Genomic DNA, 24,872 nt, shown 5'->3' on the forward strand with positions numbered 1-24,872 from the left:
GAGGAGACTTGCAGCAGAGACTGGCGAGGGACAGCGGGACCCTGGGCAGATATGAGGGTGGGAGCAATCGGGACAGAAATAAGAGGAGAAGCATGGTCAGGGTACCGGCGCCGAGAAAGGCAGTAACTACGGGCAGACATGGATGGGGACAGGAAGGACTCCACTAAGTGGAGGGGAGAAGCAGTGTGGCATCCAGACGAGGAGGGGGGGACTGGAAGGGGAGACACAGTAGAGCTGCAGGTTGGAAACAGGGGCTCTAATCAAGGTGGGGGGCGCACTGCCCGGATCCAGACTGAGACAGAGACTCGAGACAGCGATGGGGGTAAGGTCTGGGTCAGGATTCTGAGGGGATGGGGGTGGGGGGCTTTAGCAGAGATGGGTCAAGGGGAGCGGGGCGGAAAAGGGACTCATCAGAGATGAAGGGGGCCTCGGCCCCAGGCTTGGAAGTTCCCAAAGAGACGGGAGTGGGTGAACGAACTCAGTTCGGGCGGGGCAGAATTCAGCAGAGATGGACTAGGGGAGCGCCCCGCGTCCGGGCCGGTGCGGAAACTCGGGACCGCGCCGGGAGGGTTCGGTGCGGGGCCGGGTTGGGGTCTGGGGCCGAGCACTCACCTGGGCGCCGTCAGCAGCAGGAGCGGGGGCCGGCGCAGGCGGAGGCGGCCACGGGGCACAAGTTTGCCATCCCTAAGGCGGGGGCCTGGCCGGGCGCGGGGCAGCTCGCGGCAGCCGCGCGGAGGGCCGAGGCTCCCGCTCCGCGGAGCCGCGGGTGCAGAAAAGGCGCCGGGGAGCAGCGCGGGGCGGGCGCCGGGCCCGGCGCGGGCTCCTGCCGCCGCCTCCTCGCCGCGCCGCCCCCCTGCTCCTCTCTCCCCCGCCCGGAGCACCGCCCGCGCCGCGCGCTGCCTCCTATTTGCGGGCGGCGGCCGCAGCCCCGGGCTCTAGGAGCCGGCGCCGCATCCTCCTAGGTCTCCGAGCGCTGCCGCCGCTGCCGCTGTCGCTGCCGCCGCCGCCGCCAAACCGGGTTCCTCCGGCCGCTCCGGCCGCTGCCCGCAGCGCGCGCCGGACCGAGTGACGGCCGAGTCGGGACGCGGCGCCTGCGCGGGCCGGGCCCGGGTGGGGGCGCGCGCCGGGCCGGGCGCGAGGAGCCGCGGGAGAGGGGCGGGGGGCGGGGGCGACGCGCGCCGCCTCCTGTTAAAGGGGGAGCAGCGCCAGCCGAGCCAAGCGCACCCTCCCCCTCCCCGCCCTGAGCCCCAGGCGCCGGCGCGGGAGAAGCCCCGGGTAAGCCCCCGCCCTGCCCGCGGCCTCCTGGACCGCAGGATGAGGCGATCCGCGATGCCCCTCCAGCGATACCCAAGGCCAGAGGCATCTTGCGCAGCCAGGGTCTCCCCTTCCCCCCGTGCATTGTAAATTGCATATCCCTGTGCCTGCAGGTGCAACTGATGTGCGCTGAACTTTGCACATGCTTATGCATACAGGTGCCCTATGTGTGCACTGTAATGTTGCCTGGCTCTGTGCGTGCAACTGCTACACACATGCACAGTGTGTTAACATGTGCTCAGGTCCTGAATGCATGTTGCTTGTTCCTGTGGGTAGGAATGCTATATGTATACAAGCCTACAAGTGCCACATATGTGCTGAGTGCTGTGGGTCACTTCTACGTAGGAGCCACATCCATGCACTGCAGTGTGGTATGTTTGGTGCATACTCTGGTGTAAACTCTGCAATGTTGCATGTCCCTAGGCACGGGGATGCTACACGTGTGCAGTGTGTTACATGTTTTCCTGACTGCCTGTCTATTCCCACAAGTGCCTCTTCCTGTGCCAGGGGCGCCCCCATGTTGCATCTGTTTGAGTAGAAGCAGCAGAAATGTACAGACCCGCCCCCTCCCCATCCTGGCACTGTGCCCAGGGACAGTTGGGTGGGGCCAGAGCCCACACGGTTCAAGCAGTACCCAGGGAAATGCTATGGCTCTGGGCCCTGGTCCGGCGGTTTGTGGCCTGGGCATGTTGCCACCAGGAAGGTGGGCAGATCAGGGACACACCACTTCAGCCAAAGACAGGTTAATCAGAAGGCTGTGGTCAGAGGAGAAGCCAGCAGGGGGCAGCTTTGCAGTGAGTGTGGGATGGTTTCAGGAGCTCCACTTTTTGAAGGTTCTCTGGCCAGGAGGGGGCCAAACCTGGGAGCAAGGAAGTCCCCAGTCTACCCAATCCCAACCCTACCTCTCCACTAAAGGCCCTTGAGTTGTGTCACCCTGGAGACCAGGGCAGGATGAGAAGACTTCACCTCTCCCGAGGAGCAAGACCAGGAAAAGGAAGAGAGAAAAGCCCCCTGCTCCCTCTCCCTGACCCTCCCTGCTCCAGCAGTCACAGTGACATTTGTTGTGAGTGATTGTGGGAGATTATCGACTTTAATGGAAGGAGGTAATAAGGGGCGATGAAGGATTCTCACCCGTCACCTTAAGGGAATTATTATGAGCCGGGAGGAGGGCTGGCACCTTTCCTTTCCCAGCGGGAGCCCAGGGAGGCCTGTGCCTTGGGCCTAGCACTGGCGGGCAGGGCTCCTGGGTTCTTGCTGGGCACCCTCAAACATGCTCCGGGTCTCTGAGTTTGGAGGCTCAGCCACCGCTGTGAAAGCCAAGCCAGGCGGCCTTGCCATCTGCACGGTGTGTTGAGAGCCACCCCAAGGGCAGAGGGAGATCTTGGGCCTCCTTACTTGGGCACTGTGAAGAGCAATAGAGTGGCTAAGGCTGAGGCCTTAGGAGGTAGGCAAAGGTGGGGAGAGTGATTGGGACATGAGGTCCCGGCAGAGATGTGAAGACAGGCCCTCAGAAGCCTCTAGGACCCTGTCCTTCAGAGCTCCAGCCCCTTCCACTCGACAGGGAGCCTGCCTCCCTCTTTATGAATATTCATGATATTAGTGTACTAGAGACCCAGAGCCCAGAGAAACCACAGCAGGTCTCTTGCAGATGTGATGCAGCTGGATCCCTGAGGCCCTCCCCCTCCCCCCAGGATCCAGCTGGATGTGGGGTAATCAGAGGGGCTGGCTGGATAGACAACAGCGTTTTGTCTGTTTCTCTGTTCCTTGGTAGCCCTCTGACTTCTTGACCCCGTTCATTCAGCCACAAAAATGTATGCCCTAGGAAAGACAAGTGGTCAGACAGAGTGAGGGACTGACAGAGATGGTACCCCATCCCTAGGGGCTCACCGGGGAGGGGTGGGGAGGTCAGCAAGGCAGGAAGGGCTGTGGGAGCTGAGTGGAGAGAGCAGGGCCTCCCAGGGGTTGTGCAAAAGCAGGCTAGACTAGGGCAAACCTCTGGAAGGCTCTCCCCGAGGTGCCTCCCTGCATCAGGGTTTCCCCACCTCCTTTCCCAGGAGCCCCTGCCCTTCCAGACTCACTCTGGTGATAATGCCGCCCGGGAGGACTTGGAGTAATTACAAATCGTTTCCATATTCAAATCCAGCTGGTTGAAGAGAAATTACTTCTTTGACAGCCCAGGCGGGGGTGGGAAGAACAAGTCTTAGCCCCAGGAGGGGCCTCCGGGGAGCCTGGGGCTGAGACAGGACAGGGGAAGGGGCAGCAGCCAGAGCTTGAGCACAGAGGTCTTGGGCAGAGTGAAGGGACATCCCCTCGCCTCCCCTCAACACATCCCCTCGCCTCCCCCCAACACACACAGACTGGGGAAAGGACAATGACCCCAGCCCTTTAGCCCCGCTGGGGCTCGCTCTGGAACCTCTCATGGGATGGAGCCACATAGGCAACCAGCAGTCAGGCTCTCTAGGGCTCTCACACTGCCATGCTAGGTGATCTTGAGACAGTCCCTTCAGCTTTCTGGGCCTCTGTTTCCTTATCTGTGAAATGGTATAAATGCCCTCACCTGGGCTCCAGTAAGAAAAAAGATATGGATTAATAAGAGCTATGCCTCTGAAAGGGGCCTTTTTAAATAATTATTTTATTACCAATTAATTTGTATTTTTGTTAACAGTAACAACCACCAGTGGCCCAGTCGGGAGGCAGCACAGCCCTCAGTGGGGCAGCTCGGGAGAGGATGGTGGGTTGAGGAGGGGAACAACCGGGGCCTCAGCCGCCTGGCCTCAGCCTGCCTCCCGCTGGGCCAGCCACCGCCATGCTTCGTTGCCCTTTAAACAGATGAGAAAATGTTCTTCTTCCCTTCCCAATGATTTATTTGGCCCAGAGCCTGGGCAGGTTTCCTTCCAGCCGGGATCTAGGAGCACCCCTCCCTCCGCCCCTCCCTCCATTGCCACTCAGCCAGGCACCCACAGCAACCCAAAGCTCTGGGTACCAAAGTCTCCTAGTTCCCCACGACACCTATCAGGAGCTCATAACATGTACCCAGAGACACCCAAATCCATGTGACAGTCTTTTACCAGGGTCAGCCCCAGAGCTCATATGACAAATACCTCACTGCTCTGGATGTCAGGGATCCTGGAGGGGTATCCTGGAAAAGGTGGACTGGCCCTCTCCACCTGCAGGAAGTCCTGCTTGTCTAACTTCCATCCTTCCTGCTGCAGATGCCAAATGGGTCAGGAGCCAAGCTAGGGGTTCGTCATTTTTCTGGTGCTGTAGATTAGGGAGAGAAGGGAGGATTTGTTGCTCCCCAGCCAGATCTTCCCAGGTCAGTGTCTGCTTTGTGTGCAGCCCTCTGGGTAATGCCTGCATTCTCTGGCCCCAGGCCCCTGAGGCAGAGGGTGGAGAAGACCTCTGTGTCTGGGTGATCCTGGAGTGTCCTGGGTGATCTTTACATACATGTCTTATACTGGAGGGTATGCACAAGAGCCTGGCACCAAGAAGGTGTCTTCACTCACTCATTCAACAAATATTTATTGTTCACTGTGTTCTAGGCCCTGGGATCCGGGCCATCAGCACATCCCGTTGCTTCTACCTCCCAAAATATTCCAAATCTATTCACTCTTCACATCCCCACTGCCAACACCAGAGTCCAAGCCACCATCATATTTAATCTCCGGGCTCCCACTTCTACGTCCTACCCCAATCCATTCTCTGGAGCCCACCAAGCCATCTTTTTAACATGTAAATCAGAGCACCTCTTCTTAAGCCCTCCAATGGCTACCTACTGTACTTAGCATGGTGACATTCCAGGCCCTGCATGATCTGGCCCTTACCAGCCTCTCCAGAGCCATCTCCACTCTCCCCTACTCACACTATGCTCCAGTAACACAGATCTCCTGGCTGTTCTTGGAAAACTCCAAACCCTTCTTCTCCTAGCACTTATCATTGCTGCCTCCTTCTCATTAGGAAGGTCTCAGTTCCAACATCACCTCCTCTAGGAGGCCTCCCCTGATTACACTTCTAAAGCAACCCTACCCACCCCCAGTAGCTCTATCCCATGGCCTTGTTGTATATCCTTCGTAGCACTCATTACTCTGAAAATAAGTTGTCTATTTACACACATGTCATCTGTTTCCCCCGCTGGACTATGAGTTCTATAAAGGCAGGGACCTTGTCCATTCACTCACAGTTGGATCCCCTGGCAAGAAGCACTATGCCAGGTATGTAGTAGGTACTCAGTAAATATTTGTTGAGTGAATGAATGGTGAAAGGGCAAGCAAAGGCCCTGCCCTCACGGAGCTTCCAGTCTGTGATCCTTGGTTGATGTTTGCCCAATAAAATAGTGTTTTACAGTTTCCCATGTGATGAACCAGAAAGTTCAGGCCCTGAGACCACACAGATCTGGACTTCTGCCTGTGTCCCTCACTGGTTGTGTGACCTTGGACAGGTCACTTATGTTCTCCAAGCCTCAGTTTTCTCTTCTGCAAAATGGAAATAATGATCCCAACCTAGCAGAGCTGACGTGAGTCCCATGAAAGATAAAGATGAAGTGCCGCACACAGTGCCAGACCCGGGGAGATGTCAGCTGCATGAGTGTGGGCCCCTTGCAGACTTACTCAGGGCTGCAGGCTGTTCCAGGTTCTGGGGACACAGAAATGACTCAGAATCGGGCCCTGACCTTGAGACCTTCCCAGTGCCCCCTTCCTCCTCCCAGGAAGAGAGGCATACCAGTGGGAGTTCTTATCTGCTGAGATCATTGCAGCGAAGGAGGCAGCCAGAGCCACCGTGTGACCAGGACAGTGTGTGTGCGTGATCCCTGCGGAGAAACTGAATCTGGATCCACTTCTCTGCAGCACCTCCTCTCCTTATTTGGAAGCCCCTCTCCTGTTTCTGCCTCCCATGTCTGTGTAAACACACACACGCATATACACGGATGCGTGTACAGACAAACCCATATCCACACACTTCCACAGTCGCTGGCCCACAGACATAGACACTTGACGGGGATACACAGGTACATAAAGAACCACACACACAAGCCCAGGACACAACCTCCCTCCATTTTTTCTGGTCCAGTGGGGACCTGTCTGGTTTATCTGTCAGTCCTGTCACCTCCCGCTCTAGGCTGAGGTCAGGCACAATCCCTGCAGGTTGACAGGAGACAGCCCAGCACTGCCCTGCTGCAGGTCTTGAAGGCAAGGAGCCCTGGCAGCCACTCCAGACACCCAGAAAGCACAGCACCATACCCTGTATCCACACACCCAGGCTGGTGGACAGGCAGGGGGGCCTGAGAAGAGCTGCTCCCAGCTTCCTTCCCCAGTGGAGGGAGAAGGGGAATCCCTCAGGGAGGGCCTGGGACACTTGGCAGGCATGGGGCACACTGGCAGTGGGGGGCCAGTGTGTTCCCACCATCTGGGATGCCCCAAGTTCTCTGCCCCAGGCTCTGTGCCACCTGGATCCTGCTGGACTGGACTTGTGCCAAACAGGACACAATGAGCATAGCCAGCAGGACTAGTGGTGACCTAGAGGTCTAGAGGGACCAGCTCATCCTTTGAGCCCCTCTGTGGGTTGGACACTGTGTCAGCTGCTTTTAACTTGTCACAATTAACCCTCGCAACAACCACACCTTAAATTGGTGTGGTGGCCCCGATTTCACAGACAAGGAAATTGTGGCTTGGAGAGAGGACCCAGGCAGCCCCTCATTCAAGAAGGCCTTGCCTCAGTCCTGCCTCGTCTCATCCTCCTTGCCACCCACTAGAGGACAGACCAAGCGCCAAATGTGGAAAATAATTTATTTCAGGATTAGAGCTGATCTTCCAGAGAAGACCAGCTCCCTCGGGGTGAGAGATTTGAGGGCTCTGACTCCCAGGCATGGTCCCTGCGAGAAGAGGCTGAGGGCTGGACTCCCAGATTTCAGGGAGGCAGTCAGAGTTGCTGAGGGTGTTGGGAAGGACATTGCACGGGACCACTGACACCTACACACCTCCCTGGCAGGCACAACCACACTCCTCGCTGACATACCCCAGGAGAACATCCCTCTCGCTTGAACATACACCACCTCATGCTGGCAGTAAAGCAGTCACTGCTGGGCCTTCTGTCTCACTGCCAACCCTGGCACAACTCTGATCTCTGGGGGTCCCGGCTTGGGGGCGAGGCCTGCGGATGAGGAGGGGTCGGGGAGGGGAGAAGTTTCCTGAGTGTTGTGGTTGGAGGGGAGAGGCCCTGGGGTGCGTCGCCGAGCCCGTGTTCTGCGTGTCAGAGTGGGAGTGAGTGGGGCTGAGCTCCGGTACACGTGTGGGTGGTTGTGTGCGTCAATGTGTGGGGGGAGAGTCTGTGTGTGTATATGGTATGCCTGTGCGCAGGTTTTGTGTGTGTCTGCCTAGGCCTTGTACGTCAGAAGCCTGGGCCTGGCTCTGGGGATCTCTGCTCTGTGTGTGTGTGTGTGTGTGTGTGTGTGTGTGTGTGTCTTATAAGCAGGGTGTGTGGTGTTTCGTGCATTTATTTTTCTGTTTGTATATATGTATGGTGTAGAATGCACACGTGTGTGATGCCAGGGTTTTTGCATCCACTCAGTGTCTGGGTGAATGTGGGGTGTTGACAGGGCAGCGTTTGTGTGTTGTTGGAGTGTGGGTGCAACCAGAATGTGTGATGTTTCTTTGTGTTCAATGTGTGTGTGAGCCTGTGTGTGTGTGTAGGGGAATGTGTTCAGCCTGTGTGTGTCTGCGCCTTTGGGTGGGGTATGAGTCAGGGTGTATGGCTTTTGCAGGCGTATGTGTGACTGTGTTTCTGTGTGTCAGTGTTGGGTATACATCTGGCTGTGTGCCAGCCTGTGGTGTGTGTCCCTGTGTGTACTTGGAGGTGTTGACAGGCCTTCAAGTTGGGAGGGAAGGCTGTGTATGATACTATTTGGTGTGTGTCTGTGAGTGGTGGTGGGCCCCGGTGTTATATATATGTGCCTCCACGAGGAGTGTGGATTAGTGTGTTGTGTATGTCTGCAGATCTGTACGTGTGACACTGTGATTCTTGTCTTTCGGGACTTTTTGAACTAATGCTTCCCAGGAAGCCTCCCCCACCTCCCCAGGCTGAGATCTTGGCCATGCTGTACACTGCCAACCAGCTTGGCGAGCTCTGCACTTGCCTCGGTGGGGGGAGCTCTCCTGAGGGAACCCAGAAACTGCCTGCCACCGGGTCAAGGTCACATAGCGGGAGGCACAGGGGCTCCTTCTCCTGCGGTGCCCAGTACCCCTCCCCTCTTACAAAGGGCCCTAACGCCGAGGCCGCCCGCGCGCCCCGCGCCCTGCCCAGGTCTCCCCTGAAATGAATTTTAATTTCCGCTCGGGGTGGCAGCCCCAATGAGTCCCGAGCCAGCAGAGGCGGCGGCGGGGTGCGGGGCCGCGGGCCGCTGGTGGCGGAAGGGAGCCGGGATTTGAATTTCAAAGGCGGCTGGGCCCGTGTGCGTCTGCGTTGTGCGATGGTGTGTCTGCTAATACGCGCCTGCGTGTGTCGCGTGTCTGGGTCAACGTGTTGTGTGACTGCGCCTCTGTGGGAGCCCTTGCGTGGGCTGCGAGTGTCAGTAAGCCCGAGTGTTGGGGGGGTCTCCGTCACTGTAGGAACGTGCCCGGGAGCGTGTCGGTGTCTGTGCGCGCTTGTGGACAGCCGTTTGCATCTGCGTGTATTTTTAGGACGAGTCTTTACGAGCGTGTGTGTGTCGGTGCGTTTGGGTGCTCGCTGTCTCTGTCACTGAGTGGACGTCTGCAGGGGTGTGAGGGTGTGTCAGTGTGTCTGCGCACGTGTGGACGAGCGTTTGCATCTGTGAGTCTGTGTGGGCGTACATTTGTAGGAACGAGTCTATGCGCGTGTCTGTCTTTGTGTGTCCGCCCCCCAGCCCCTGCGTGAGTCTGCGAGTGTGTCCGTGCGTTTGTGTGCTTGGGTGTCTGTGTCATGGTGTGTTTCCGCAAGCGTTTGCGCTTGCGGGGGTAGGTGTGTCTGTGCTAGCGTGCAGCTGCCGGAATGGGTGAGCGTGAGCGTGCGGTCGGGGCACGGCGCACGGAGCGCGGGGTGGGGGCGGGGAAAGCAGGCCCGCGCCCCCCACTGCCGCCCGCGCGCCCCGTGCTGTGTGTCAGCGCCGCCGCTGGCCCTTCCTGGGCGCCCGCAGGAGGCTGAGTGAACGGCCCTCTCCTCGCAGAGACCTCGGGCCAGGCCGACTCCGGAGGGCGAGCTAGCCCGTCGCCAGTCCAGGGCACCCCACCCCCCTCGCCGCTCTTCCCCTAGCGGCCCAGCTCGCCGACCCGCGGGCGCTCAATGGAATCTTGGAGGCAATGGCCGGAGAGGATGGGCCGTTAGCCAGAGGGCCGGAGCGGCGCCCATTTCACGCTCTCACTCTTCTCAGGGCATGGGAGCAGCTCATCCATCTTGGGCAATAGGCCTGCGCTGCTGTGAGATCTTCACCGACCTGTGGCTGCACTAGAGACTCAAGCTAGAGGGCAGGAAGGACTGCCGGGTCCCTAGGGGGCGCTGTCTTTTAACAGGCACGTGCACACACGAGCCCTAACTCAGACACCTGGGCACATGCCCAAGCACACCTAACACACACAAGGATGTGGGACAGGCCCCTGACACTGGGCTCAGGGGGCAGGCCCACTGGTGCACATCTAGGAGTGCACACACTCACACACACACAATAATCCAGAGACACAGGCAAGTTCATGTGCACATCTCACATTCACTTGAACAACCTTACCCCTCCCTGGGTTTTGGACCCTATGAAGGGGGATGAGGCTCAGAAGTCCTAGAGCAAAGGGGCAGCCTGAGTCACTCCATGTTCCCTTTACTCTGGCAGGCCCTAGATTGGGCCCTGACAGGGATGGTTCACCCTGCATCCTCTCTCCCAGAAGCTGGAAGGGGGGGGGCACAAAGACCCCAAATCCAGTTATTCCCATAATGTGCCATCCCACAGCCAGAGGCAGGCAAGAGCCAGGGGCTGCCTCCTCATGGGGGCCCCCCAGGGCCTGGCTGGGCACAGGGAGGTGATGTCAGGATGCTCAAAGGACAATAAAAGAGGAACTAGGGATGGAATGATGGTGTCAGATCCTCCTTCCCTGCCAGATTGGGAGCATTTTGAGAAGGGGTAGGGGCTGACTCCTCCCAGCAAGGCTCAGCAAGGGGCCTGGTACCAAGGGGCTGCTCCAAAAACACTATCGACTGAAGAAAGGAGAGAAAGAAATGAGTCTGAGAATGCAGAGGATCACCTAAGGGCTGAGGGAACACCATAAAGAGGCACAGATAGTATATCCAGGCTCTGTGCACACCTCTGTGCGTGCCGGGGGGAGGGCTGGATCTGGGGGAGGACATGTGAAGCTGGGGTCAGGCTGGAAATACATCACTGAAAGCCTTGTAAGCTAAACCAGAGGTAGATTTTACTCTGAAAGCAACAGAGCTTTATGAAAGGTTTTGGACAGGAAAGAGTCACAGTAGAGTTCATTTAAGGAAAGACAACTGGGGTAACTGGAAGGTGGATTTGAGGAGTCCGGATTGGAGAAGGGGACTGGTTAGAGGCTCATTTGTTTGTTCATTCATTCATTCCTTCAATGACTATTTCTTGAGAGCCTACTAAAAGTGTCTTTCCACGAGTGAGTGAAATGGATACAATCTAGGACCTCAAGGAACTTCTAGAACCTGACCACATAACTGCTGTGTTTCTGTGAAGCTTACCTTCTAGTGGGGGAGGGGAGGCAGACACAAAAGCATAAAAATACATGGCATGTTAGTGTTGATAAGTAGAAAGAAGGAAAAGAGTGTCGGGTAGGGAGGCAGGAGTGATAGAGGAGCACAGGGGGCTACTTTAGGTAAGGGGGTCAGGGAAGGTATCTCTGAGAAGGTGACGTCTGAGCAGAGACCTGAAGGACATGAGGGATATTTGGAGGAAGAGCTGTCCAAATAAGGGAAATTTCCAGTGCAAAGGCCCTGAGGGGGAGCGTGCCATTTACCCAGATGGGGAAAGACTTGTGGGAAGTCGATGATTCCTATTTTGGACATGCTGCGTTGAGGTGCCTTCAGGACATCCAGGGACAGTGACCAGGAAACAGGAGAGATTTGGGTATAGACAGTGATTAGAGAGAGTGGAACCTTGGGAACTGATGCAGTAGGAGAGATTAAGGATAGACTGCGGGGAAGAGGATGGGGAGCAACTCGAGGCATGAGAGTCAATTTTGGAGAGACTGGCTGCTAGGGATGGGGAGTGGGGCGTGGGGATCATGTAACTAAAATGGCATCCCAGAATGGTCCTGGTATTAGCTGCCCCTCCTCCTGGTCCTGCCTGGGCCCACAGCCTCTCCTCATTTGCCAAACTACCCTCCTGCCTGGGAGATAGCCAGGGAAACAGGCTAGGATGTTGACAGGAGCCCCTTTCAACATGACCTCCTGTGGTCCCCTGGGCTCCCTCTGCCCCCATCCTGGCCATCAGAGCCAACCTGTCCGCTTCTGGTGCTTCCTTCCTCTCACTTGAGACTGAATCCTCAAGTAACTCTGCAGCCCCCTCACCTGTTATCAGTCCTAGGGAATGAGGGAGCCTGGATTGAGAGTCTGGAGGGCCACAGACTTCCTAGATGGCCTCTGAGCCTCAGTTTCCCATTGTGTTGGGATTTGGAGGGACAACATCTTAGCAGGACCTTCCAGCCTTAACATGATCAGAATCTTTGAGGTTCTTTGATGACATTTCAGCTGGTTTCAGTGTCTGCTGCTAACTGTTCAACAACTGGCTCTGGGTAGCGAATGGGGACGTGTAGCCTTAACTTGTAGCATTTGCCAATTTCCATGGTGTAAATGCTCCCACGATGGCCAATTTAAACTACCAATGTGAAGTCAACTGGCTGGCAAAATTCCCACACATTTAACAATCGGCTCTCGCAAGCTGGCATGAGCTGGCTCCAACACCCTTGCCAGACCCTTTCCAGAGAGATAGAATGGGCAAAAAGCCTGGGGTGGAACTTGGGGGATCTGCCCATAGGTGCGGAGGGAGGAAAGCCAGGCTTTCCAGCTTCCCCATCCTCCCTCTCAATGCCCAAGTCATTCCCCAGGGAGAGGCTCAGAGCCTTTTGTCTGCCCCCTTTTCTCCTCTGACTTTAACCATTTGACATCCTTCCCAGGCCCTCTGCCCACTGCATTGCCTGCTCAAAAAGTGGGCTGGTACCCACAGCCTTCCCCCCTTTCCCTACCTTCCCCCTAAAGGACTCCTTTATTTGGAAATAGAGGTCATGCCATCCTGACCCACAGCCAGACCACAGCTGTAGTCACTGTAGACGGGTGACCTGGATATCTGGCTCAGCTCTGCCACCAGCCCCCAGGAGGTGCCTCCCCCTGCCTGTCCTCAGTTTCCCCATCTGTAAGATAGGCAGCAACTGCTGGCCTCTCCAAAGGCCCTTTCAACTGTGAGATTCTGCCATTTCTATCATCCCTTGTCAGCCCTGATGGCAGCTCAGGGCCTCCTCTCTCAGACACATTTCCCCAGCCTCCTAGACCCTCCCTGCTCCAGCGGCCCCCTACTGCCTCTGGCTCCCCAGGCTCCCCGATAAGGGGCCCAACTAATTACATTAGGATTTCATGCCAATTAGCAAACAATTACACGGGCAAATTGGTGCCTAATTTGGAGCAATAACAACAGCTCCATTGGCCGAGGTGAGATAGCTGCAGACAAGACTGTTCACCCGGCCTGCCCCTATCAGAGGCCCTGGAGGGTGGGAGCCAGCTTCTACCCTGACTTGGACCAAAGTCTGCAGTTCTCCTTTAAGGATCTTTAAGCTACTGTTTATGCTGATGACATGGTCTGCCCAGGCCTTTGCTAAGAGAAGGGCATGGAAGAAAGCGAAGGAAGGTGGGCTGTGGGGATAGAGGGGAGCTGAGGCAGACAGGGCTGGTTTCACTGAGGAGGTGGGGAGGATCTGGGGGGACAGCGAGGAGGGAAGATATGGGGGGATGGTAATTAACATGAATAAAGGCTTGGATGCTGGAATGGGTCATATGAGCTCAGGACTAACAGAGAAACCAGTGGCTCAGAGCACAGGATGGTGGGGGGAGCTGAGGCCTCAGAGGAAAGTAGGGCCAGACTGGGAATTTAAACATTCTCCTGGAGGCTGTGGGAGCCACAGGGGGCTCAGGGTGGGAGGAGGAGACTGTGCTGAGATGCATCTTGGTCTCCTGACCTTGGATCACTGGCAACCACCCATCCCACTGACAGCTGCCATGGGGTCCCATCTGGTCTCCCTTCTTAACATCTCTGGAACCCGCTGCCCTTGTTCCGGACCACAGAGACCATAGCAGTAGCTGCCAATCCTGTCCTCCATCCCCTGTCCATATTTCCCCAAGTGACCACCCAAAGGAACAAACCCAACCATATTCCTCCTTTGCTTAAACCCTCAATGGCTCCCCAGTGCTCTCAGGATAAAGTTCAGACTCCCCACCTCAGCAGTCGTTGCCCTTTACCATTTGGCCCCTGAAGACCTCCCAGCTCTCCCTGTCTTTCTCACCTCCACACCTTGTGTCCTAGGAACCAGACCCCATTTCTTGATGGTGCCAGGCTCTTTCTCACCTTCCAGCCTTTGACCATGCTGTTCCCTCTGCGTGGATTGCTCTGCCAACACCCCTCCCTTGTAACTGAATGCATCTTTCCAGGCCCCTCCCCTGCCTCCCAGGTTCCTCCAGGAAGCACCAGTTCTTCTCCCCTTCGAGCTCCCTTTGTAACCTCCGCTTCTGTGGGACCTTTCACTCTGTAGCGGAGCTTTGGTATCAGCACCTGCCTGTCCCACTGGACTCGGAGCTGCTCATGGGCAGGGCCTGGAGCAGATTCACTCCATGTCTCCTTCATCCAGCACGGAAAATGAATGAACAGAGAAGATAAAGAGATGGGATAAAAACATTTTTCCCTGAGGATAGTGGGGAAACTGAGGCAGGGAACCAGAGAAGTATTCCTGAATCTGGGAGATGCTGCACTTGGAAAAGAAAGTGGAGTCAGCTTTCAGCCCTCGGCCCACTGGAGCCAAGCTCTGCCCCCATCCCTCCAGGTTTTTTCCTGAACACCCTCACAAAACTCGGAGCACCTTACTTCAACCCACTCTTATCCAGGTGTGTTCATCTCTGCTTTCAACAAATGAGATAAAGAAAGCCCCTACTAAGCTAAGGATACCAAACAACAACAACAACAAGGCAAGTCTCATGAGGGCAATGGCACAGCAAACTGAACTGCAGCATGAAGGACTGTGGGCAGACTCAAGGAGGAACCATCTGACCATCAGGGCTCAGCCCCTAAAATGATCCCTAAAGGGAAGACTAATGGGGGAGGGGGTCAGAGGGTGGGGGTCTTGTCCTATCTAAGGGAGACCAAGCAGAGGCCAGGGATGGAATACAGACCTTCCCAGAGGCAGGGGGATGACCTAGCTAACTTTCCTGGGAGCTTGGTTCTCACTTGGGGGTCTGCCACTCCATCTCAAGGCCCATCACTCACGTTAATTACCGAGAAAAAGCCGATTTCTCCTCATTTCCAGACTCCAAATGACAGTATCATTAGGCTGGTAATGTGCAGAGAAATTGTGCGTGTCTGTCTTGGAACATGTCCTGAGCCAGAATGGGTAAGGGTGCCCCCCGCCAGGGTTTGTCTCCAAGATGCTCCCTGTGGCAGAGTGCCAATCTCAGGAAGAGATGCTGTGCCACTAGGGCAGAGGTGCTCTCCCTCTCTGTTCAGTGGGCACCCATGATGGTGATTAAACCATACCAGGTGTGGTAACAGCCCACAACACACAACCTTGCCAGATGTGAACAGAGTCAGCAGTTCCCCTCTCGGACTTATACAAGGGCACAACCCCCATTGTCTCAGCTGATCTTGAACTTGGGCCTCTCTGCTGCCATAGCCCAGTCCTGCCCAGACCCTTCGCTCGATGCTCCCTGCCCACCTCTGGACCAAGAAGCATCTGGGCACCATCTTGTCTCTGGAAGGGGGTACTCGGCCATTCCTGCACGTTCCTTCCTCCCTCAGCAAAGCCAGCATCCCAAGCGTGAGCAGACCTCAAATAATAGACACTTGCTCACAGCCCTTTATGTGCCTCTCCACACTCTTTATTGTGTTGAATCCTCACTCAAACCCACTTAACATATGAGGAAACTGAGGCCCACACAAGTGAAATGATTTGCCCGAGTTCAAGCCTCAGAGCTAAGCTTGACCCCAGGTCTGCCCACTGTCCAAGCTCAGGTTGAAGACACCCTCAATTCAATCCATCTGGTACTCTGAGAACACGTCCTCTGACCCTGCTCCTGATATAGAGAATTGGACCCAAACACGCTCTGCCCTCAAGAGCTGAGCTTGGTGAGAAGACGCAGGATGTAAAAACATAATTATAGCTCAGTGTGATCTGTGCATGACACAAAAGAGGAAACACAAAAGGTTCATTCTCACCAGCAATCAAAGACGTGCGAATTAAACAATACGATGCAGTTTTACCTACTGAAATTAATACAGTTTGTTTTTTTAAAGACAGCACCAGTGTTGGTGAGAACTGAAATCTGAGGCGCCCTCAGACTCCACTGACGGAAGAGTAAATTAGAACAACTTTTCTGGAAGGCCACTGGGCCATGGTGTCAAGAGCTTTAGAAACAGACAGACCCGTTGGTCCTGTGGATCTACTTTTAGGAACTCAATCCAACAAATAACCAAAGATGTTGGAAAAAAAACCACACGTAAGGATGCTTATTGCCATTGTTTATAACTGTGAAAAATTACAACCAACATAAATGTCTAGCAATAGAGGGTTGGTTAAATAAATTATGATATAGCCATATATAAGAATATTATGTAACCATTAAAAGTCATGTTCTTGAAGAATTTTTAATAACCTGGCAAAAATGCTCACTATATAATGATAGGTGAAACAAAGCAAGAAACAAACTTTACATATAAGATGTCCTTAATTTTAGAAAGAAAATATTTAATCAATTCATTGAAAGAAAGTCTGGAAGGAAATAAACCGAGAGTTAATCTGAGAGGACTATGGGTGATTTTTTGTTTCAATCAATACTTTTGTGTTTCTTCTAAATCTCGTACAAATTTTTTGGGAAAAGTCATTAGAAATACATGCAATGTATGTGGGCATCCCAGGATGTTATGAGAACACAGAGGCTCCTAACCCAGCCTGGGGGCAGTCAGGGAAGTCTTCCTGGTGTAGGTGATGCCTGTGCTGAGTCTCAGAATGAGTAAGCTTTATCCAAAGGAGGGAGGATTGGTTCTAGGCTAGGAAACAGTATATGCAAAGGCACAGAGGTAGAAGAGATCCTGACCTCTTCTGGAAACTCTTGGTAGCTTGTGTGGCTGGGTGAAGGGGCAACAGGTAAACCCAGGCGGTGAGCAGAGCAGACTGGAAGACGAGGCTGAGGAGCTGGTGCTTTGCCCTGAGAATAAAGTCGAGTATTGATGGTCCTAAGCGGGGGATGTAACAGGATCCGAGCTGTGTTTTAGAAAGATCATCCTGGCCACAGAATGGAGAGGGGTTAGGGCATGGGAGATAGGGTGAGGCAAGATGTGGAACCTAGAAGCGGGGGGAGAGCTGTTAGGAGGCTGTTGCATCGTCTGGGTGGAGAAGGGGCTGGCCTGGGCTGGGTGGTGGTGGCAGAGAGGAAGAGAGGAGGGGCCGGCTGGAGCAGTGATTATGAGGAGATTTGACAGGACTTGGTGATTAATTGGAGAGGGGAGGCTACGTGGGGGCGGGGCGGCTCTGCCTCTGCCCATGACTGTAGCGCACACACACAGGTGCGCACGCAGAGATTTAGATTGCACAGTTGCGAGAGTGGCTTTCTCCCCCATTTCCCCAGAGGGGCAGATTTGGGGCTTATTTGATATTTGGCTGCAGACCCTGGAAGAGACGCTGACCTTGGCCCAGTCACCACACCGGACCTCTGCCTCACCCTGGGCACCCCAATGCCTCTGTACTCCCAGCCTGCAGCCCCCGGAAAGTGGGGGTGGGTCGGGTTAAGGGAAAGCCCACGGGGATTGGGGGGACATGAGCAAGAGCAGGCGTAGAAAGGCCACAGCTAGGACAGGACATAGATGTACTGTCACACACATGGACCTGGATCCACAGAGAAAGAATACAGTCCCCATGGGGATTCTGAGAGTCAAGTCACAGGCAGCGATATACACGAAGACACAGCCTGACGTAGGCTGTCAGACACAGGCCCTGTCGCACACACAGTCACACACCCACAGTCAGACAGCCCCAGACTGGTCTCACACTCAGGCCATTGTGCTCAGCTGGAGCCCCCAAGGTCCTCCTGGCTGCTCCACCCCCAGCCCCTCACCCCCCACTCCCTCCTCAGGAGGACAGGACAGAGGGCTGGCAGAGGGACCAGCAGCCAAACGGGGCAGCCCAGCCAGGAGGGAGGCCTCTGAGAAGGGGTTGCCAAGGCAACAGGCTCCTGCAGAACCAACCAGGGGCTTAGATTCTCGACTCTTATTTTTAGAAGTTGGGCCTGGGCTGGTTGGGCCAGCCAGCGGGCCGGGCTCCCCCCCGGGGCAGTGCCTGAAGGCATAGACGCCGGCCTCCACCCCCCTGGAGGGTTCTGGTAGGGACTGCCCAGGCCGAGGCTTCTTCTACACACCTCCAGCCTCCTTCCTCAGAGTCCTGCCCTGGGCAGGATTTTCTACTCCCTTCTGTCTTCACACAGACCCAGAGTCCTTCTACCAGCACTATCCTCCACCCTCCAGGCCCCAGTAATTGCGACACAGCCTGCCCTGCCAGTCTGTTGATGCCTGTGGCTTAATTTGTGGTGTGTTGGGGAAGAAGGGGTGGGGGGCGTGGCCAGATTTCTGCGGTAGAGTGTGTGGGGCTTGTGTCTGACTGACGTGTGTGCATCTTAGGGGCGACCCTCACCCTCAACTCTGTGTGAATTCCCTCTTCTACAGGGCTAAAACAGAGCGCCCCCTATCTCCCAGCCCCACCCACCACCCCCATCCCTAGCCCCCACCCCTGCCGGGATCTCCTGAAAGTGGGGGGACGGCAGAGATCTCAAGCTGGAAGCTGGTGGAAAGCCTGGACCTTGGTGTCCCCCCTTGTCCAGACCCTCCCTGTTTCTGAGCAGATGGCTCCCGACGGGGACAGAGCAGTGGTGGCAAGGACAGGGAGGGACCAGACAGACCCGGGTGGACGGAGACTGGCGGAGGGGGGTTCCGGGGAGCTCGAGGGAGCTGACTTTATGGTGACTCCTCCAGCTGCTGGGGATTTCTCTGTTAATCTGGGACTGCTCCGTTTGCATCTCATTTGCCTATATTTGCATAACAAGGGCCTGGCTGGCACCGGAGATCGAAATTCCTAGCCTGGGTAATTGTGTGAAAAAGCCTCTGCAGACTGAGCAGGAATCCTGGGGCCAGGGAAACCAAGGCAGGGAGCTGAATGTGTTGATGTTACCTGTCTCCATTCAATCCCAGGAGCCTCCACTTCTTCCCTAATCCGTGCTGCAGGAGGGGTGGGGATGTCAGTGGGAATGGGGTGGGAGGGGCGACAAGATTGAGAATCAAGTCATCCTTGAGAGCCCCCGGCACCCTGATAGAGCTGGGCACAGAGCATGCTGCTGGGTGGGAATGGCCTGAATCTGGTAAGGGCAGAGTTGGCAGTGGGGAGGGGGAGGTAGAACTCTGCCCCTCCCATCAGCCCCTGACCCCCACAGTCCTCACCAGTCTGGTTAAGAGCTGACTCTAGCCAGAGTGCCTTGGATCATATCTTGATCTGATCTGCCACTCCAATACTCTCAGACCTGGGCAACCGAGGCCCCTGCCCTGCCCCCCTGCCCCCCACTTTGGCCCTCTTCTGCATGGGATAAAGAATCTGAAGGTCCACAGGCCCACAGGGTTGTGCCCACCTGGAGCTCCAGCCCCTTCTAGACCATACCCCAACTTAGGACCCCAGAACTCCCTCCCCAAACAGCCCTAAGCCAGCTGCCAGGGCCTGGGTGGCCTATTTCCCACGTCCTTTCTCCTCAAGCCCAAAGGGTGGCAGAAAGGTGGCTATTTGCCAAGAGTGTGGACCAAGCAGGGACTAGAGTGTTGGGGCGTCCACAGGCCTGCATACAAGGCCCCTCACAGGAGGGGTGGAGGGCTGGGGGCCTCCTTTTGTATTCTTGCCCTAGGCTCTTTAAACATTTGAGGTGGCTCTGACAAGCTGTTTGACCTTAGGCAAGTTACTAACCTCCTTGTGCCCCCAGTGGGGTTAATAATAGTACCTGCCTCATAGAGTTGTTATGAGGATGAACTGAGTTAATTCATGTAAAGCACTTAGAATGGAGCCCGGCACAGAGTGAGAGCGTATAAGTGTTAGCTATTATTATCTATTAGCCTGGGATTTGGCTTTTTTCCCACCAGCTGCAGAAGAAGCACCTTTTCTTTCACTTTGAGAGACTGAGGAAGAAGTAAGGGATGGGGACATCCCTTCCACTCCTTCCCCCTCCTCCCTCAGAGCCCAGACCCCACTTTTCTCCCTCCCCAGCTAAACACCCCCAGGCTAGGATGCCAGGAGGGCAGCCAGGTCATTGGACTGAGTGTAATGATTTATTTAATGTCCGTATTGGTTGAATGAATGAGTGAACAAATGAACAAATGAAAAACAAAGATTGAATGAATGAATGAATGAAAGTCAAACAGCAGGCTGGATTGACTGACAGAAGGACAGACTGACAGGCAGATGTTTTCGCTCTGGGGGCCCTCAGATCTGATTCCCTGAACCACATCATTGTTTCCTGTCTGCTTTCATTAGATGCTGGCAGGCAGAGAAGTAGATGAGGGGCCTGGCCAGGCTCTCTACAAGGTCACCCCTGGCTGTGGTGAGCAGCTCATGCCTGGGGAGGGGCCGTGCCTGTCTGTATCTGGGTCCTTTGTGTCCTGTGGAGGTCTGAGTGTGTGTCTCTGTGTCTGTGTGTCCCTGCCCAGAAGCTCCCCCCTGCCCAGCAACGAGGGGCCCTGGAGCAGGCGGCATCCAGGTCTAGGGTAGGGGGTTGGGGAGGCTGGTGAGCCTCATTACCTCTTTATTTACACCCCTGCCCCCTCCAGCAGAGCCAGGCCTCAGTGCACCCGCCTGTCAGCTGGCGGGTTATCGGTGATGGAGAGCTCTCCTGGGGCCTGGCGGCCTCTGCCATCTGGCTAGGCTGTTGGAGAAGGTGCGGGGACCCGTCATAGGACACCCCTCTGGGCCCTCAGGCTTGGCACTAGGCTCGTCTCAGAGGGTGATGGGAGTGTGGGCATGTGGGAGTGCAGGTGTGCGTGAGCATCGCTGCACGTGTGCCCCTGTGTGTGTGATTTTGAGTGTGTGGTAAGACTGTGTGTGGGCGATAAGTCTGGATGTGACTGTGAGTAGGACTTTATGTGTTTGTATTCGTGATTGTCTATGTGTGTGTGTCTGCATGACTGTATCCTCGTGGTCTGGGGTCTCTGTGTATGATGGCATGCGGACCAGACCGTGGGCTACGTGCATGGGTCTTGGTCTGGCGCTTTTCCATGGGAAGCTCCGAGGTGGAGACAGGAGTCGGGAGGGCTCAGGCCCAGTGGGGACCCGAGCTGTGGCCTTGAGAGGAAGGTGCCCATTCTCAGTGAATTCCTGGCTCGGCTTTTCAGTTAGGAGGAATTAACCTCCAGGTCCATTTCTTTAGAAACTGTTCTCATTTCTCTCCTCCTGTCTGGGTAAGACCCAATAGTGCCGAGTCCCACTCGAGGGCCTGGAAGTCCCTCTGAGAAAACCCAGTCAGCCCGAGGAGTCCTAGGGGCTCCCTGACTCCTCAAGCCCCGTTCCCTGGAGGTGGACCGTGGTTTCAGGCATCATCAGAACTCCCAGCTCCCCGGGAAGCATCCCGTAGAGACTCCCCTCCCCTTCCCCAGCACAGAGACAGGACACACATAAGCCACTCTGAGGTACAGTCACACAATTACCCAGACGTGGGCATTGGCATAGCAGCGCACATGAACCAGAAACCCACATGTGTAGCCACAGATCCACTGGACACATGCATATATACACATACCCATGCGTACATCACGGCACACAAACCCTCATCCAGGCACACGGATGTACAGGCACATGTATGTTTACACCCAGGAACATGTCCATACATTGGTAAAACACACTCTTACAAGGACACACATGCTTAGAGTTACATGCGTGCAGACATGCTTGCATGTGTCCACACACATTCCGTCCCCTCCCACCCTCACTCCATTTCTCTCAGTCCAATGCCCTGCTGTAGCTCTCACTCACTGTGGATGACTCTTTGCAAGCTGGGCATCAAAGGAGGGCAGATGCCATATGCCTAGGGGAACTTATGACTATGTAGTTGTATGTGTCTACATGTCCAAATTTGTATATGTGTGTCACTGTATATCTGGTACTCTGTGTGGCTCTAGCTCTGGGTAAAACAGAGAAGTGTCTCTTTGTGACACTGCGGGTATTTTTCCGCGTATGTCTGTATGTAATTCTAGCAGAACTTATGTGTAGCTGTGTGTACCCATTTGTGTAAATGTGAGTGTGGGTGACAGAGGGGGATTTGTGTATCTGTGTGACTGCATTTTGTGGACTGTCTCTCTTAGCATGTCTGTATATGTATGCCTATGTGCATGTTGGCATCTATGTGCATTTCTCATGTGTATATGGCTCTGTGGTCTGGAATCCACAGGCTGGCTGGACTGGCTCCCCTCCCGGCAGAGGCTGTGGCCCGGGGTGGGCCAGGTGAGACTGGACTGATCCCCCAGCCATTGACAGTCGTATTTACAGAGCTCTGAGTAGGACGTAATTGCTTCTATTAATCTTTCTCCGGTTGTTAATTGCTCACTTATCGGGTTGTGTATTATGCTGACTGTTGCTCTTAATTCGCCTCCATAGCTGCAGGTGTTTGCTGCCTTATTAACTGTTAATCGGCGCAGCTAGGGATGGAGACTTAATTGGCCCCCAGAGTGGGACACAAGTGGGCCAGCCGGGCACTGCCAGGCTCTCAGCCTGTCCCTGGAAGCTTTACCTGTGGAGCACAGGTGGCTACCAGGAAAGGAGTTGGCCCCCGGCCATCCGCCAGCAGACAGCAGTCCTGCATACAGCCGTCAGAGTGACAACTGCAGGGTACTGCCCCCATGGAATCCTTCCTCCTCCACGAAGCCAACCAACCAATCAAAACCCAGCTCCTACACTCCCTCTCCATCACCAACAACTTTTGTCTACCCAGGATAGGAGCCAACCTCATTTATTTTAAATATCTGAACCTAATTGAGGACTAAGGGACCAACAAAGAGTGGAACAGGTTCTCCTTTAACGCCTCCTCTGCCTCCCCTCCGACCCTAGCAGTCAAGCTGTTAAGGTTCCAGAGCCACTGGGAGAAAGGAGAACAACAAGGAGCTTCTGCCAGAGCAGGAAGGTGAAGTTAGACCCAGGAAGGACTTCCCAGCTTTTGAAGAGGCTTTCTGGAACAATTAGAGTTCAAATAAGAACAAGAACTTCCAAGAGGAGATCTGCTGCTCCATCCCAGCCATGCTCAAGGAGCCCTCAGCCTCTGCTTTCACAGCCCCAAATCAGGGACCTCACCTCCTCCACGGCACTGCTACACAGCTGCAGCAGTGACGGGGTTCTCTCTACTGAGCTGACTTCTGCCTCCCCCTGCCCGGCAGAGGAGTCCCAATTGTCCACAATGGGGACACTGAGGCCCAGAAAGAGCAATGGAGTGGCCCCAGGGTCCCCCAGTCCTCTCTGGCAAAGGCTCAGATATGTGGCTCGCCAAGCACAGTTTCTGCCCTCAGCCTTCCACTGGACCCTGCTCCACCCTAGACATCTCAGTCCTGGAGGAGACTTTCTTGGTCACCACCTCCCAGCCTCGGCTGCCACTGCTGCAGCCGCCTCAGGCTCCTGTGCCTTTGAGACAGGAAAGCAAGGTTTCTGGAAACAGTTGACCCCTGAGACAAGGGTGTAAGAGTGTGAATGTGTGTGGTGGTGGTGATGGTCGGGGGTGGGGGCGGGGGGTGAGGGGGAGGTAGTCCGTGCTTCACCAACCTGGCCTCCAGCCTCCAAGAAAGACAAACAGGCCAACCCATAGTCCTCATCCTGTGCCTCAAATCCAGTCTGCCTTGACATCTGGAAGTACTTCCTGGTCTTTGGTTGTCATGTCTTCAGCTGCAAAACAAGTAGATTTGCTTTAGCTGGGTCCTGAGAGGAGCTGGGCTCTACGGAAGGAGGGAGGGAGCTACCACTGAGTGCCTACTGTGTGCCAGAAACAGCAATAAGTGTATGCAAAAGAGGCATCTCATTGAACCCTCACATAACCTGATGAGTTAGGGATTAGCATCCCCAGATACAGAGAAGGAAACTGAGCCAACAAGAGGGGAACTAAACTTGCCCAAGGCCACACAGACAGGAAAGGGCAGACCTGGGATTCCAATCAGGTCTGTCATTGCCTGGGGAGGCTGGGTGTCTTTGGTCAGGGGTACCTGGACAGATTCATGCTAATGGTTCAATAAGGTGACCTGACCCAGGGCCTGGAGCCCGTGGTCGCTATTACAGTTTACCCACCTACCCCTAATTTGGGAATATTAATATGCAAAACACTCACGCATGCACAGCCCACGTGCCCATCAGGCAGGATGAGACAGAAGCAAAGGGAACTATCCAGGGATCGTTGCCCAAACAAGTTCGGCCCCGCCTCTATGTTAATGACATGCAGATATATGTAAATTTGTACGGGAACTGGCTCAAACCTTTGGGAGCAATGGGGTGACACAGGAGGGGTTGCTATGGAAACCCCAAAGCGACTCCCCTTCCCCCACCGCACAAGCAAGCGCACAGACACGTGCATAAAGACCCAGGGTTCCTTGCTCCAGAGCCCAGAGGATCACGGAGTCGCGGAGGATGTGAACCGGAAGGACCCTTGGAGGCGGTGTCCAGCCCGGGGGAAGCTGAGGCCCGGAGGAAGTCCCCGGGAGAGCAGCATCGTGGGGCGCCATCCACTACAACTGAAGGGAGCTAGGTGGCCCATGGGTCCCTGGAGACTCGTACTCCGGCCTAGCAACGTGAGCCCCCGCCCAGCGTTGCCTAGCAACGTCCCTCGAGCCTAGCAACCGCCGGCCACGCCCGCTAGCAACGGCTCGCCTAATCCGCGCTCCTGGCCTCCTCTGCCAAAAGACAGGCTAGGGGCTTGTGGACTAAGGCCAAAAGGCGGGTGAAGATCATGTTGTCCCGCTCTCAGCCTCGAAACAAGCAGCAGGATTTCGGGGGTCCACCTTTAGCCCTCTCCGCGGGGCGAGGAGGGCTAAATTATGACCCCCATTTACAGAGGGGAAAACTGAAGCTCCGAAAGGAAGTCCCAGCCCAGAGTACAGAGCTTGTTCTTCCCCGAGTGCCCCGGGAAAGCGGCAGAACCTCTCCCGTCTCCCTGAGTGGAAGCCCTGGGCCTGAGGGAAGGGGTGCACAGCTCTCTCCCCCCACCTGCTCCAACAGCGTTAGGAAAAGTATCCATGTTGCCAACTCAGAATCGAGCTGTAGGTTGCATAATAATTTGTATCATTTACATATAGCACG

The 24,872-nt window shown here is 55.4% G+C and overlaps 1 protein-coding gene and 1 long non-coding RNA gene across 11 annotated transcripts in view; both read right to left on the reverse strand.

The window, feature by feature from the left end:
* The window catches only part of ADGRB2 (adhesion G protein-coupled receptor B2), a 40,038-nt gene extending 39,042 nt beyond the window's left edge, over positions 1 to 996 (reverse strand). For all 10 annotated transcript variants that reach the window (XM_058553512.1, XM_058553507.1, XM_058553513.1 and 7 more), the window contains exon 1: positions 613 to 996. The gene's annotated coding sequence lies outside the window, so the exon portion shown is untranslated. The remainder of the gene's footprint in view (positions 1 to 612) is intronic.
* A 2,930-nt stretch (positions 997 to 3,926) lies between these two features.
* On the reverse strand, positions 3,927 to 23,828 carry LOC131412480 (uncharacterized). Its single transcript, XR_009221778.1, has 3 exons — positions 23,352 to 23,828; positions 4,416 to 4,575; positions 3,927 to 4,133 (listed from the first exon to the last, which is right to left on the reverse strand). It is a non-coding gene; the product is annotated as an uncharacterized LOC131412480 (long non-coding RNA).
* Positions 23,829 to 24,872: the final 1,044 nt, after the last annotated feature.

The sequence above is a fragment of the Diceros bicornis genome, chromosome 13, assembly GCF_020826845.1.
Source record: "Diceros bicornis minor isolate mBicDic1 chromosome 13, mDicBic1.mat.cur, whole genome shotgun sequence".
NCBI classification, from domain to species: domain Eukaryota; kingdom Metazoa; phylum Chordata; class Mammalia; order Perissodactyla; family Rhinocerotidae; genus Diceros; species Diceros bicornis.